At 39.4% G+C, this 15,701-nt stretch overlaps 1 long non-coding RNA gene across 1 annotated transcript in view; it reads left to right on the plus strand.

Moving 5' to 3' along the window:
* LOC128785625 (uncharacterized) overlaps positions 1-15,036 on the plus strand; it is a 41,141-nt gene extending 26,105 nt beyond the window's left edge. The window contains exons 4-6 of the long non-coding RNA XR_008429953.1: positions 12,403-12,504; positions 13,414-13,507; positions 14,862-15,036. This is a non-coding gene — a long non-coding RNA (uncharacterized LOC128785625). The remainder of the gene's footprint in view (positions 1-12,402; positions 12,505-13,413; positions 13,508-14,861) is intronic.
* The last annotated feature ends 665 nt before the right edge of the window (positions 15,037-15,701 follow it).

The following is a 15,701-nucleotide window of genomic DNA, read 5'->3' on the forward strand; positions in this document are numbered from 1 at the left end:
CAGGCTTTGCAAGGCTTTCAGCCAGATCCCTGTCTTCTGTAAATCAGTGTGAAGGGCAATGGAGCAGTACCAATTTGCACCAATTTGGGTCACCTAGCTCTATTCTTGACTAGTCCATTTTCTATCCAGTCTTCACAAAATGAAAATGTCAGGTTTTTGAGACGAGGATCAAAGATGTGTTGGAAAGAAGGTTTTCTAGGGAATTGAAAATCCACAAGGGATAGAGCATGTAGGCTAAATAATATTATTTTAAAGTAATGGCTACAACATTTTCAGGAAGTTTGCTTTCCCTGGACACATCCCATTTTAAGGCATCGCTATTTAGTCTCATAAAGAAGGCTATTGCTGACAAAATAACCTCCAGTTCTCTTTTGCTGTTTCAATTACTGCATTGATCAATCTGAAATGTCTGTTTGCTTGGCATGACTGACAGTGTAAATTATCTGAAATGTGATACAGAATTGCAAGATGATTTGAATCACTCTTTACATCTTTTTTCCTTCCTTCAGAAGGAATTATGTTGAGCCAAAAAAGAAAATTAAACATGATTTCGGGAGGCACCTACAACTGTTATGGCCTGCCCTAATTCAGTGTCCTAAATAAAACTACAATGTAGTGTTCCATTTAACAAAAACAAAAACAAAAAAAAAAAAAAAAAAAAAAAAAAAAAAAAAAAAAAAAAAAAAAAGTAAAGAAAAAGGAACCACCAAGTAAGTCCCTCTGGCCACAGTTTATTAGAGGGTCTTTGTCCCCAAGTGATTTATCTTTAAGGCTTTTTCTGCCAAATTTCTGTACATATAATTTTGTTTCCATTTTGGAGCAAACCATTGTCAGGCAGGACCCTGAGACAGGGGTACAAGTTATACTTTTTTCTGCATTTCATTTCCTTCCAGATAACTGGAAATTTCAGCTAAAATCTTTGTAAAGAGACAAAAAATGAGGCCCAAAGTGAATTAAGATTCATGCCCTCTATGGCATAAAAACTAGCTCTTAAGAAAAGAATGTCATCTAAAATGGCAAGTAAATGTGTTTGTAGCATGTTCAGTGTAGCAAAAGTCAGTAATGTGGATATTGTGCAGGTTGTCTGAGAATTTATTAATTGGCTTTACTGTGCTGGTGGAAGCACTGGAACAGGCTACCCAGAGAGAGTGTGGAGTCGCCCTCACTGGGGATATTCATGTACCATCTGGACACAATCCTGTGCACTGGGGGGACCCTGCTTGAGCAGGCAGATTGGACCCGACGACACACTGAGATCCCTTCTGACCTGACACACACTGTGATTACGCCATTCCATGTTCTGTGCAAGTCAAATGTATCTCCTGTAATGCCAAAAAAAAACCATAATTCATATGGCAAAGCATGGCATGTATGAAAATGATAACCCAATTTTGCTCAAGTTTTTCTTTAACCAACAGGCTGTGGGCTTTTCTCAGTTTGTTCCTTCTTTCTTGATGGTTGCATGAACCACAGTAAAGAAATGAAGATTGTACCTACTTGGCCAGATTTTGGTCCAAGAAATTATACTTTCATGCATGTGAATTTGTAACACTTGGTCATTGGTCATGGCAAAGCACAAATTATCTTATTCCTTGCCCCACACCCAGATCAAATTCAAGGTACTTCATGTCAAGTCTCTGCCCTCTGTTTTTTCTTCTACTGACAGGGTGCGTGAGTAGAATCTGTCTTTCCAAAAACTGCTGGGAATGTCTTCTTCTAAGGAGACATTTCATACTCTACAAAATAGTTTTCCTTCAGGAAAACCTGTAAAATAGAGCTGACATCAGCTCAAAAACCAGGATCAATGCCCCCTTAGATTCTTGTAAGTGTTCAGACACATCTTCAAAACTTGGCTACTCTCTCATCTGCTTGATAACAGTAAGTTATCAAGTGCTGAAAGTGCCTCTGAGGAACTTTATGAAGTGGCTAATGGGCATCATTTCAACTGTTCCTCCTCCTGCCAACAATGCCAGCACCTTGATGCAGCGTGAAACAGCCCTGTGTTGTTAAACTCTCTCTTCACTGCTGCTTCCTCATGAATCCAAGTAGCCTTCCAGCATTTCCCACAAGGACACCTTGTTACCCACAGCAATTTGAATATATGTAAGTATGGTTGATACTGAGGAACTCCTTGTGCAGACTGTCTCCTACCTCTCAGAACATTTCCAAAATATCTGTCCCAGTTGTTAAAGAAAGTGAAGCTGTGTGGATAGGAAAATTGTCTGCAAAGATGCAATGTTTGGCTTCTTTCCTCAGATCCAGAATGTACTATGTGTTCCTTGGATAATGGACAACGTGTTGGGTAGTTCCAGATAAGGTATCCAATAACTCTATTTTGTGTCCCCACTTTTTTTGCCCTTGTTCCAGAGAAAATTGGACAAGTGCCTGAGAAATAATTTTATTGTGTGGAGAGTTACTATGAAAACGTACTCTGCTATTTTTCATTGACCTCTAAAATGAACTCCCTAATTAAGTGCAAATGGGAAACTGACTTGGAGCAGGTTGTCTCTAATCTTGGATAAGACAGACACAGTAAAGTTTATGAACTTGATAGACTGAAGCTGCCAAAAGTCAATTTTGCTTTTCTTCCATTCACTGCACATAGAATATCTATAACATGTTGCTGAAAAATATAAAAAAGGGGATTCCTTAGACATCTGTTTGCACTGAAAGTATTTAAAAAAAAAAAGGGAAAGGCAGATGATATTCCAAATGATAAACATTCATGCAAATTAATCTTTTATGCAGTAGCTTTTATCTTCTTCTTAAAGAATCTTTTTTTTCTTACAGAGTTGCACCATTATGTAAGAAATTGCACTCATATTAAAAAAAAAAATCCTATATGCTGTGGAACTTATTCCTCCTGAACTTACATATAGGGGAGCAGTTAATACAGAAGAAAAAGAAAACTAAAATAGCATGCAGTATGCAAATTTCAGTTCTTGCTAAAAGTGAACCTAACTTTATAGTGAAGTTATAGGAGAATATGAGTTCATTGCAAATGATATGTGTGTGTATGCAGGTAGAGCTACCAGAGATTTCTCACTTCAAAAATGATGAACAAAATTTTATGGAACTGTCTCACATGGATATGCCAGGCCAAGAGGGAAGTGATGTAAGAATAAAGAACCCACCACATGGATGCTCTCCTTCTACTTCTCCTGGCAGTCTGAATGATGCCAGTCCAGTACTGGAGAACCACTTGAAGTCCAAGGCTGGAAGCTGGGCTTGAGAATGCCCTAAGAGATAGGGTAGGTAATCCTGCAGGGTGCTGTGCCTCCAGGAGGTCCCCGTGGGTGCCCTACACTCATTCAAGGCACCAGTGCAGTAAGCAGGTGCTGGAGCTCCTTCAGCTCAGCCTCCACCACTGTTCTCTTTGCCCAGACTTGCCTCTGCTCTGTTTATAAACTGACCACAATCTTGTGCCTTACCCTCATTTTATGGCCTTGATCTCAAGGCTAAATCCACTCTTGTCATCTCCACAGCATTCTTTCAGCTCATGCGCTTCACAAGAGGGAGGGCACTGCCAAGGCAGATCTGACATCAGGCCAGGGAACTACAGAGGGTTTCTCTTAGTGCTAAACTGTAGGGCATTAGCAGTAATGGAAAGCAAGAGGAATCCAAGTACAACTGTGAAAGCTAAGATAACTGAAATATGGGCCAGAGAATGAATTTAGCTTCTGTCTGAAAATTTTCAAGGTTTTTTTTTTTTTTCCAAACCTCTGGCTACAGTTATGTGACTGTGTTTCTGGCAAAAAAACAGAAGTAGCTCTGCTGATATCAGTGTGAATCTGATGGAAGATCAGGCTCAGACTCAAGAGATTTATCCATCTGTTTTATACAAAAATATGTAGTCATCATAATCTGAAATGTATTTTTTTACCTATTCATGTACATTAAAATGCTGTTAAGTAAGAGAGATATGAAGTCTTTTCACCAACCCTCATAGCACATATGCTGGAAAGATCACCTTTCATCAGAAAGGAACGCTTTCTTTATGAGTGACAAAACTCCTCTGAAATCCTTATTTCCCAGGGATGTATTTTTCCCTAGGAAAAAAAAATTCTTTTGCCCCACAGGTCTTTTCTAATAAGACCTTCATTAGGTTCCTTGGCTTTACCCTTCATTAGTGACTTGTCAGCCTTCTTGGGAGTAAAATTAAAGGGTCATTTTTCTCTTTTAAATTTGCAAGCAGAGATGATATAGAAAGTGGAGTTACAAATGCCTGAGGAAACTGATGCTTCTCTCACTGCAACAGACCTTTGTGGTAAATGACAAATTTACACCAATGCAAGTGATACGAAAAGGAATGTCTGCAGTGCTTTGAGATAAAGAAATAGGGCAAGAAATGTCACGTGACATGAGAAGGGTCATTAAGGCAGATTCTGTGGTAGGAATTTACTCACACTTCTACACTGCAGTGGATATAAATATTTATCTCACGTTGCTTTGCATTCAAGTGTTAAGTATCTAAATTTGAGTGCACATTGCATATAGCATCGCTAAGGGCTGATTTCAGAGTTCTCTGAATACAAGGAGAGCAGGGCTTCTATCTAACATAGACTTACTATCTGCCATTTGGCAAAAACCTAACTTTCCACTTTTAGCACTCTTTCTTACAAAACATTGAATGGTCTCAATTCTCCTGTTGCCTAGAACCTTGTACCAAACGGCCCTAAACCATGGTAACATGATGTGCATAACTGAAGTGGTACCTCACAAAAACACAGATGGTTCTTGCACTGAAGGTCAGTAGTGGTCACACAGAGGCAGGAATGAGAAGACACTGCTGTAGAAGCTGCATGTAGAAACCATATCTGAATTTTACTCTGCTACAAAGCTGCTCCCTAAAACTCCTTTCAATGTCATCATTTGGTCCAGCAGATCAAAACATGACATGCAAGTCCATCTGTGCCATTCAAAGCCCTTATGCTGCCCAACTTCTTAATTCTACTCTAATTTGGTTTATGAGTAGTTATTGGTACTTAGGGTTACATCACTTAAATCTTTCTTAGTACATTTCCCCTGTAAATCAACCTCGGCTTTATTTGTCCTGACTTTGTCTTGATTTTGGCTCTATTGTGATCTTTCCCTCCAAATTTAATATAAAGGAGTTCCTCACATTTATGGAACAAACACCTGCTGAAGTCCCTTGGGCATCTTGAGTCCAAGAAGAACAATAAAAAAGGCTTATCTTGAATGTAAGATTTGGTAAACTGATTTCTAGTAATAGGCAGGAGTGCATCATAATTCCAAATTGGGGTTTTCCCCAGAGTAAGCCCTGAATGTGAGGTGCCATGAGAGCGTGAGAACACTTACCTAATAAACAGAGATCCTTGTGACAGTTTCTCCACTGATTTTTTTCACCTCATAAATATGTCACTTTAACTCCATACTTATTTTTAAGACTTTTTCCACCAATTTTGATGAGATGGAACTATCTTGGAAGTATTTAAATACTGACCTAGTCTTCCATTTGTGCTTTTGTTTGAGATAAAAAAATATTAATTATAAAAAAAATCAAGTGCCATTTTAGGCACCTTTAGATATGGACCATCATGTCCCATCTTCATTTTGTCCTGAAGAGGCTGGTTCTATATTCAAGTGCTGCCATGTGAGAGAGAGAGTTCTGTTGGAGTTCGTCTCTGAGCTTTCAGAGCTTCAAATGCTTTGGAGAAACAACAAGCAGTGGAATGAAAAGACTGGAAATCTATTTCAGACTCTATTGCAGATTTTCTCTGTTGGTCTACAGGCAAACATTTAGGTCCAGGTTTTTAAGTCATCCATTAGGTAGTTAACAAATTGATTCTGAAAGAGTGATGGTTTGTACAACATCCAAGTGCTAATGTTGCACTCCCTCAGTTCCTCAGTTCATGGCTCCTATGGGATTCTGCAGCATGCCCTATAAATACTGACTTTCTATACCAAATTAATATATTTTTAATATTTTTAAATGAATGTTATCTTTTCTTCACATCATAATAAATTTAAACTTGATGCTGAACATGCATAAATTATTCAAAGGAAGAAGGACAGTGATTACTGGAAGACTTCCAAATAGGAAGGGCTGAAAACATTGGAACTGTTCAGTTTAGAGGAGAAAGGCTAATACAAGAAACAAAAAGAAGAAATAATAATCTAAAAACTAATAGAAGGAATAAATATTATTGGCATCTTGCCTTTCTTTATAGTTCAAAAGGGCCAATTGATCATCTTCTAGCAATTGGCTAGATTGACTACCAGACTAAATGAACTTCTTGAATCCGACTGGATAATTCCTAGAACAGACATGGAAATGTGATGTGTGATGCAGGCCAAACTGAGGTCCTACAAATGTGTTCTCAGTCATTACTCATTTTAAGGGAGTGTAATGCACTCTTAAAGATTTGTAAAGTGCTTGAGATTTTCTTATACAGGGTGTGAAAAATCGTAAGTGTGTGCGAGAGCATGTGTGTCTGCACATGCTTCTTTTAGAGGGTTTTAATTTATGGACAGAGACTTTTGCACACAAATAAACATAACCATACATAGTTTCATGTCCTCCTGAATTAATCCATCTGGCCAGATCTCAGTGTCGTGGACTGGATTCGTTCAGATAACGAAAGAGAAAAATAGCAGGATTAGTAAAGCAAAATGGAAAGTACAAGTTAATATGGGGAAGCTGAAGGTGTCCGGAGCCAGTCAATAGAAAATATATTTTTGAGTGTCAGATTTTGTCCCAGTATCTACCTAGCAGAACTCCTGACAGAGTTGCATCAGAGCAGTATCTGTGGGCTCTGTACCACATGATGGGGAAGCTTGCACACAGTAACAAATAGTCCCCAGGCAGCTATCTCTGTCTTCTTTGTCTTCTTTTCAGTACTATCACCACAGCAGCAGTTATGATTATGTGTCATGTGGAATAACAGCTTGATCATGTCACATTTCTGTCATGCCTTGACATTGGCTTCAAAAGCAGTGATTTTCTATGCTAAATTGAAGTTATAAAACTAGGCCCTTCCCATGGGAATAAGCATGATAAATAGAGGATATTGATTTAAAAAACACCAGGGGAAGGTAAAGTTCCTTAAATATTGCTAGCCTGGGAGTTCAGCCTCGTGGTTAAACAGCACTTAACAAAAGTGTTTCTATGCTTAAAACAAGCTTTTTGCAAATGAGGCAGTATTTCATTAGGGTTTATTTATCATCATATTCTGTATGATTGAGTTTAGTAAAGGAGATAAATACAGAGTCTAATTGTTCAAATATCAACCAGCTGGTACACAGGCAGGCTTTTCATTGCTGCTTAAATAGCAAAATTGTGACTCCTTTTACTCACAGAAAGTCAGAGTTGCTCACGTCACAAAAGCCATCTTACTCATTGCTTGCCAAGGGAGCTCATCCCAAACCCCAGGAGTTTTCAGTGCCTGTGCTGTCACTGCCAGCAAGCTGTAGAAAAGCATCAAAAGGAAGATGTGTGACTAGAAACTGAGAATGAACTTAAAACTCCTCAAAAAGCAGCTGCTGAAGGCCAAACCTGCCATCAGATGGTTGCAGATGTGAAAGCTATTTTTTCACTCAAAGCTTTTCTCTTACATTAAATAAATGCATAGCTTCAAGCAACACAGAGCTGCAGAGGGCTGTATCTTAGTCAGAAACTCATATCATTTTCCATGTCCTTCCCCTTACCTTTCCCCCAGATTTAATAAAGTCTCTGCCTCCTGAGCACAGTGAAATTTGACTTTGCTATCATGATTTTAATGCCTCCATCTTCGTCCCCCTCAGTTAGACTTCTGCTAACTTCAGCAGCACAGAATCAGGGCCTCAGTGATGCCTTCTTAAAAGCCATTTTTGATATGTGCTCATCTCTTAACCTCTTCTTCCTACTCCTAGCAGCTATTAATGCAGCAGAGATTAAATGTAAGGACAAGACTTTAAAAAGAACCATGGTATTCTTGGTTTCACTTGCTGGTACATAAAAAACTTGAGATTGTGGGATGGTTTTCCAGGTACACAAACCACCTGCCAAGGACTGAGTGGACTTTATCAGGAAGATGGCTCAGTTCTCTGCTTATGCCTGACTAGTCCAAAGGGCTTTTCTCTAGTCCAGATCTGGATCTGCAATCACTTATAGAACTGTTCAGGAAATTAGATTTCTTCTTCTCTGAGAAAATGCATACTTTTTTTATTTCAGCAAAATCAGCCACAAAGACCAGAAAAGCAGCCTACCAAGCCCTGCTGTTTCCATTACTGAAAACAAAACAAAAACCTCCAAAAAACCAAAACCATATTTAATTTGCTAGTAACCTCAAGTAGTATTCGTAAGACTGAATTTGTTTGTTTTAAAGTTCCTCATTGCTAAAAATTTTCTACTAGCTTTTAATGAACAGGGCCCTGGACCTGCTGTTGTTGAAGGCAACAGGAGATCTGGCACAGGATCAGTCCTTAAGTGATCAAAATGTGGATTTCCTCGGACAATCTCTTGTGTAGGAATGATCTACACGAAGTTACAGGGGGGGGAAAAAAAAAAGAGAGAACATAAAAAAGACATTGAATAGCAGGCAGCAGATTTTCTCAGCATAGACATCTGTAAATTAACAAAGTTCCAGTTTAAACAAAGCTTGTCAGAAGGAGTCTCTCCTGTTACATACTCTTTTTGGCTTCAAACAGTACAGATAAAGATGCAATACCTGTTTCTTTCCACAGCACTCAGGACAAAGAGTGCTGACCTTCCTCAGCATTTTCATGCATCAGTATTGACCTGTTCCTCTGAAACCACTAATCCTTGACTACTTCTGAATGACATAGAATATTAAAAGAGATTTCCTCCTGAGCCCAGTAAAGAGCTTGAAATCCTTCCAACTCTGCTAGCCTGCTAATCCTTAAATTATATATGTTTTTTTAATCTGGTCTAAGTGGGTGTCTCTGCTTTTAGTCACTGACAGACATGCTTTCATTTTGGTCACTGTTATCCTGGAATTTCTTCAGCTGTACAGTGAATGGTAAGATACCTCTCTACGTTCATCATGTGGCTACCCTACAAAAAAGTAGACTGACTTTGAATTTTTTGAAATGGGTGCTTAGAAACAGTCCTGGGGCTGCGCAAAAAGACCTCCCAGAGATTTAGGCTTCAAATAACTATTCTTTGAGTCTTCTAGAACATATCGGTCCTGCAACTTTATTTAGGCTCTACAACCTGTGGCTTGCAGGGACAATATTGGGAGCCGGCCGACATTCAGTCCACTGAAAAATTGAGCCAGTTATCTAAATCCAGTCTGCAGAAATCTAATCTTAGCCAGAGGTTTACACCATTTGTCAGCACACAACTCTTCCTTCTCCTCTCAGAAGTTTTCCAGATTGCATGTATCACATTTCATTAGGGACTCCACTCATTTTTTGAGTAGCCTTTTTTTTTCTTTTTTTTTTTTTTTTTTTTTTTTTTTTTTTTTTTTTTTGTTGTTTTTGTTTTTGGCCTGCTCTGTCAAGAGATTTCATAAGGTAACTTCATTAAACTTAAGGAAGTTACCACACTGACAGTTTGCAGTATGTTGTGAAAGGTGTAGTGACTTGGAAAGTCTGACTCGTTGTCAAAATGAAATGTGCTAGTGCTGTGTGTAAAAACCCACTGGCCCCACAGGGAAAACAATGAAAATATTCAGCAAAGACACAAGCCTGCCTTTGTACTGTGTGTTTTCTGTTTCTCCTCCTCTATCTTTTTTGCTGTGGAGGCCTTCTGATAGACAATTAAGGTTTTAGTTTTTTATTTCCTTGGTAGAGCAGAGCACAAAACTTGTCTCAATAGCAAAACAGCCAAACATGGGAGCATAAGTGCTCAAAGTAGTTAAGCTTCTCTCATTTGCAAGCACTCTGAGATGTCTAGAGGAGCTGTGCTGCATGGCAGCTTTCTTTGTAGAGTCCAATTGCTGGTTCATGCACTGACTCACACCAGAGCCCTCATGTCCTCCAAGATGTCTGGAACTAAAGAACATCTGTTCTAGAGCAAGTTCCCCAAGGACCTAGGTCTGTGAAAATGTTCCCTCTCAATATACCTGTTGTCAGGGGTTGCTTACGTCAGACTCCGAACCTGCAAGTGTTTATACTGGTTCCTACATCTATGTGTGTTGCATGGGAATGAAAATCACCTTTTATAAGCCAGAGAAACTACCAAGGCAAAGAGGTGGTGGAATCATCTTGCCTTCCCTGTGTCCATCACCATCACTGTGGAACAGAAGCAGTTGCTGGTGAACTGTTAGCCCTCCCATGCTCCTGAAGCCAAGATAAAAGCCATTTTTCCTCAAGGGCTTGCCCTTTTTTGTAGGTGATTCCCTGCATCTGAACAATGCACAAAACTGAGTTCTACCTAAGTGTGCCTACAAGGTATAAACTACAGCAAGCTCCTAAAGAAGGCTGTTACTGCCTCTTCCAATTTCATGGTCAATTTGCCCATAAGAAATCCCTGGTGTTGATCTTTGTGGGAAGTACTGCAGGAGGGACCATACACAGTTCTTCAGGGGACAATATTTCACCTTGACTTGTGCCTTAAACCTTTACGAAAAAGCTGAGAGATACTGTAGCCAAAGTAAGGAGACAGTGCTGCAAAAGCAGCAGCTTCGTTCTCCTTTCTTTCAGTCCCATTGTTATCTTGCAAGCAAACTGATTAATGTCTTCAAAGACCTCAGTGAAGCTAATGATAAAGCATTCTCTTATTTTTTTAACAAAACCAGGGTTTCTCTTCTCTCTTTATATCTATGTGTACAAGAAACATTGGAATGTCATACTGCATTTTGAGGGGAGAAAAACCTTCCTCACTGCAGTAGCTGATCAGGTTGGACCCTGACAAAGAAGAGCTTGCTCACTTGACTTTTCTTTCTGAAAAGTTGCCATTATTTTTCCTAACCCATATTGGTTCCTCAAGATTGTTTATATCCAGTTTCAGATACTGTTGTGACAGCTCTCTGGAGGTGGGGATAGTGCTGGTTGTACCCTGGGTGAACTACTGGTCCTTGCATTTTAGCCTAAATGTGCCTCTGAGGGATGAACCACTATTAAAAAACGAGTCTGTGCTGACTCCTGAAAGGAAGATTAACAGGTAGAAGTTGAGGATGGCTGTGTCTGCAAACACTTTCCCTGCCCTGCCATTACCAGACAAATAGCAGCACAAAATCTCCAGTGATAAGGCAGTGTGTTCTGTGAAGCAGAAAGCATAAATTACACAAACATATCAGTGGACCTCTAAAAGCCAGTATTATGAAAGACATTTGATGACTTCAAAACACATTGTCCTTTGAATTTTTCCTCATTTCTTCAATTTGTACTCATTGTTCTTAAGAAACCCAAAGAGGCAATACCAATGAAGTTGCATCAGATGACATAAAAAACAGCAGGAGGTCAAAGTTAAATAAGCCTGTTAGAAATTAATTTGTTCTTTTTTTTTTCTTTTTTTTGTTGAGAAGCCAGTTATCCTCTATTGATAAAGCAAGAGGGAATATTGATAAAGCATCTGGGAGAAGACAGTACTTTTCTTTCTGTTGCTACCCTGCTGCAGCCTGACTTTAAATGCAGCAGGTGCACATGACAGCATGGTGTCCTCCCTTTACCCCAAAGGAAACCATAAAGGAAATTTAGGTGGGGGTGGATGATACAGCTGTCTGTCAATTGCTGCTAATCCACTAGAGGCCATTGTGACACAGAGTAAAGGGTGCTTGGCAGAGCATTGCACTCCAGTGCTGCTCGGGCTGTCCTCTCCGCTCAGCTCACAGGGATGGGTCAAGGAGATTATTTAGTGGTTATTCAAGGAGTAGCAGAGTGGAGAAGTGATTCCCCTGGATGCTAGGAAATTTCCTATGTATTATGGAGGAAATTCTGCTGGGCAGAAGAATTGACTTGTGCACATAGTTTATATTCCAGCAACATGGAGTGTATCTTGGACACAACCTGCAGCACTGGACAGTTATTTAAAATCTAGAAATACTCCTGACAATTTCCTTTTTATTTACAGCATTTAAAAAAAAATGGCTACCTAAGGATTGTTAAGGAAATACTGTGATGGCAGTTAGAAGTCAACTAGTTTACACTCTCTCACTCATCTGTGAAAATTGGTGAAGAAAAAGGTGATTTTTGAGGAAATGTGTTTCTGCTGGGATGGATGGTGAGCTGTCAGAAAATTTAAATTTGCTAGTGATGCAAAGAGAATCCTAGCAACTGAAGAAGGAGAGGAAAAGGAATAAAATTAGGTCAAATGCAGCTGTCAGGAGGATAAGACAATAGCAGAAAGGAAGAAAAAGGAATATCCAAGGGGGCAAGGCTTCTTGCCATATAAGCCTGTACATCAGAGGGCAGACAAGTGATGATCTGTAGAAACTCCTAGGCCAGCTGTCAGAAGAAAGACCTGATGTATTTTGTCATTTCTGTTTATCCCTGCAGCTACCTGAAGGCACAGCAACAGCACTGAAATGTTTTAAGTCAGTCAACCAACTCTGGTCTTCCACTGAAGAGGAGCAGTGCCAGATTGGCTAATTAACAATAGTGAGATGATTCTTCAACTCTTCTGCTATGTACTATACACTACAAAACACACACAAGACTTTTTAAAAAATTAATACATATATGAGGATATTATTTTAGAAATCAGTATAGAAAGGTTTAACAGCTGCATTAAAAAAAAAAAAAAAAAAACAGAAGGAGATAGAGAGAGTGCAGGTCATTGTGGCAAACAGATTGTTTTTGTGGTTGCAATATCAGAATCTTTCTTCAGCTGGAATTTAGGGAACAGCGAGCCTAATGAGCCTTTCTCTGATCTTCCTGAGAGTGGCGTAACTCAGGGACAATTCCACTGCAGTCAACAAACCTGCTATTCATGTAAGTTGGTGTACGTGGATGTAGGCTCAGGCTCCCGGTCTCAGAGGAAATCTTGAGATTGCCTTTCTTACCTCTTTTACTTGAAGCACCTGGAAACACATTCCTGTGTGGAAAATACATCTCTGGAAAATAGGATAGCCACTTGGATATCTGAAGGGACCGATCCCACTTGTTTTTTAGGCAATAGCTGCTCACTGAGTGAGGGTGTTGGGAAACCTGGTCAGAGAGTGGCTGTCGCATATTAAGGAAAGCACAGAAAACTGATTTATTACTCAAAAAATATTTTTTTTATTTATAAAAGTTTACACGTGTGTGTTTTCAGACAAGAATATTCCAAGGACTATAAGAGAGAAAGAGAGAGCAAAAAAGGAATGCTTGCTAGATAGGCAGGATTTTTTAAAAATAGAAATACATTAATTTAATGAATAAAACATTGAGTGTGCTCTGTAGGCCCTGTGTTTTTAAAGATTTAGAAAGCTAATATAATATGAATCCAGCCATATAATCCTGTGTTCAAAAAATGTGAAATAATAATAACAATGTAACCTCATCCTCTGTATTTCCTCATTTCCTTAGGGCCACAGTTTCAAAAGGACTTAAAAAACATAGCAACAACACATTCCAACACTTCCCCCTGATTATGGGAAAGCACCCTGCCCTCCAAACCTAGGTAAGTGTTGACGTGCCCGATACCTCCAGCCTTTTTCTCCACAAGCTGTCAGAGGAATGGGTCACGTGTGTGTGTCACAGGGGTCAGGTCTTTATTTCAGCCTTTGGGCCTGCTCCAGCAAGCATTGAGAAGTAGGCTTGGGCTTTGTTATCTGAAGAGGTTTCATGGGTTTCCACTGAAACACTGTGTGGTACATAGCACTGCTACCAATAAGGTTTGGGGAATTGAGCTCCTCTACAAATCTGGATATTAACCTGCCTAGACAAAAGTGCATTTCCTTTTAGACTCAAAGGCACCCTCCCCAGGTTGGTCTTTTAAATGACCTGTGAGACCCTCATCCTGTGATAACACCTTACCTTCCCCAGGCAGATTCCTGTATCTGCATGGCAGCCTTGGCCTCTTTCTGGGCTGTGGACCATCTCAGGGATCTATCAGCATGGAGCTTGCTGGAAGATGGATGGCTCAGAGTAAACTGAGGGAAGAGTCAGACTTTGTTGGAAGCTTCTCTTGGGAAAAAGCCCAAATAATTGACAGGAGCAGGAGCAGACATGGTCAGACCTCTAATGCGAACTCTGGCTAAACTTGAAGGGTCCTGTGGACCTCAGCAAATCGTAACAAAAATGCTGTCTTTCAGTAATGATCATGAGCATCTCTGCTTGTGCTGATTATTTTATTCATGATTCTTGAATATATTTATGGTTTGTTTGGGTTGTTGTTTTGGTGTTTTTGTTTTTGTTTTTGTTTTTCCTTAAGTAAACTGAGGCATTAGGAAGCATTTGGCTACTGATTTTGTGCAGATTTGGATCTATAATCTAACAATCCTGATCACAAACTAGACAGCTTCTTCACAGTGCAACTAGAGCAAATAAAAAATCATCTTTATTTAAGCAACATAAACTAAACCATGTTTATTGCTTTGGTAATTTGCTTTATTTGAAGATATTTGGATCTGCTTTTCTCCTTCCTTTGAATCTTCTAGGACTGAATCAACTCCTTTCCAACATCACCTTGTTCTTGAGGACTTCTGGAAATTAATTTAATTGGATCCGCTCCTTGATTTTCAAAATTGGGGGTTGCAAAATTATTTTAAACTGTTTTTTCATTAACTAATTTCCCTAATCCTCTGAGGGATTTGGCTGTGCTTATGATTTTGTAATAAATACTTAAAATACTACTCTCAAACAGTCTCTCCTCAGCTAGGACAAAGCCACACCATCACCACCACTACATTTTGGTGACTTCAGCAGCACATGTTATGACAGAAATGCTTCAGTCTTGAGAGTAGCCACTTCCCTATTTTTTTTAATTGTCTAACTGTGCCAAGAATGATTGCCTTTCTTCTTCTTTTATACAGATGACACAAAGTTCTCCATTACATTGTGCTTCAAATCTGCATTTTCCAGTGCCTGGAAAAGACTTCTTCTCAGCCCACGCTGTAGCCTTCTGGAGTAAAGCTTTTTGTATGCAGTGAGGCGTGCATCATGCTTTGGCCATAACTGGAATGTGCACAGCTTTGTGAAGTTTCTCAGAATGACTCAAAGAGTGGAAGCAAATAAAAAACCACAGAGATATTTGTATCTTCAATGTGCTTCAAGTAACTGCATTATTACCACAGCACCTCCAAGACTTCCTTCTTTTGCAGATTGCACATTGTCACCACTTCCTAAAGAGCTGTGTTTATTTATTAAAACTAAAGAGTTTTATTTAACAGCTCATGTAAAAAACACTTCTCCTTATCCACGTCATTTAGGCCAACATCTCAAAATTTTGGTGCCCATAGCAACCCACCATAATCCTTATTAGACATGCATTGCAAGTAGCCTCGTTTTTAAAGGGAACCAGCTGAAGCATGTGTGAAAATCATACTTTTAATTTCTTTGGTTGCCTGGCTTTGAAATTAAGACCCAACTCATGAGCGCTATCAGGTGCTATGAGACTCTCAGGCTGTGGCAGGGACTGCAACCAGAACTTTAATATAATTATAAATAAAGATAGGCTTGAGTGAAGTGCTGGATTTGAGGTTTTGCTCCCTACAACTGACACACGTGGAATTGAGGTGACATCGCTGTAGGATTGCAAATTATGTGGTCATTTCTCACTGGAAGGGGGAAGTTAAGGGCATAATTCCCATCAACCTCTCCCAGGATGCCAGCATTGGCACTTAGATTTGGAAATGCTATTGTGGGCATTGTCG

The sequence above is a fragment of the Vidua chalybeata genome, chromosome 3 (genome assembly GCF_026979565.1).
Source record: "Vidua chalybeata isolate OUT-0048 chromosome 3, bVidCha1 merged haplotype, whole genome shotgun sequence".
Taxonomy (NCBI): domain Eukaryota; kingdom Metazoa; phylum Chordata; class Aves; order Passeriformes; family Viduidae; genus Vidua; species Vidua chalybeata.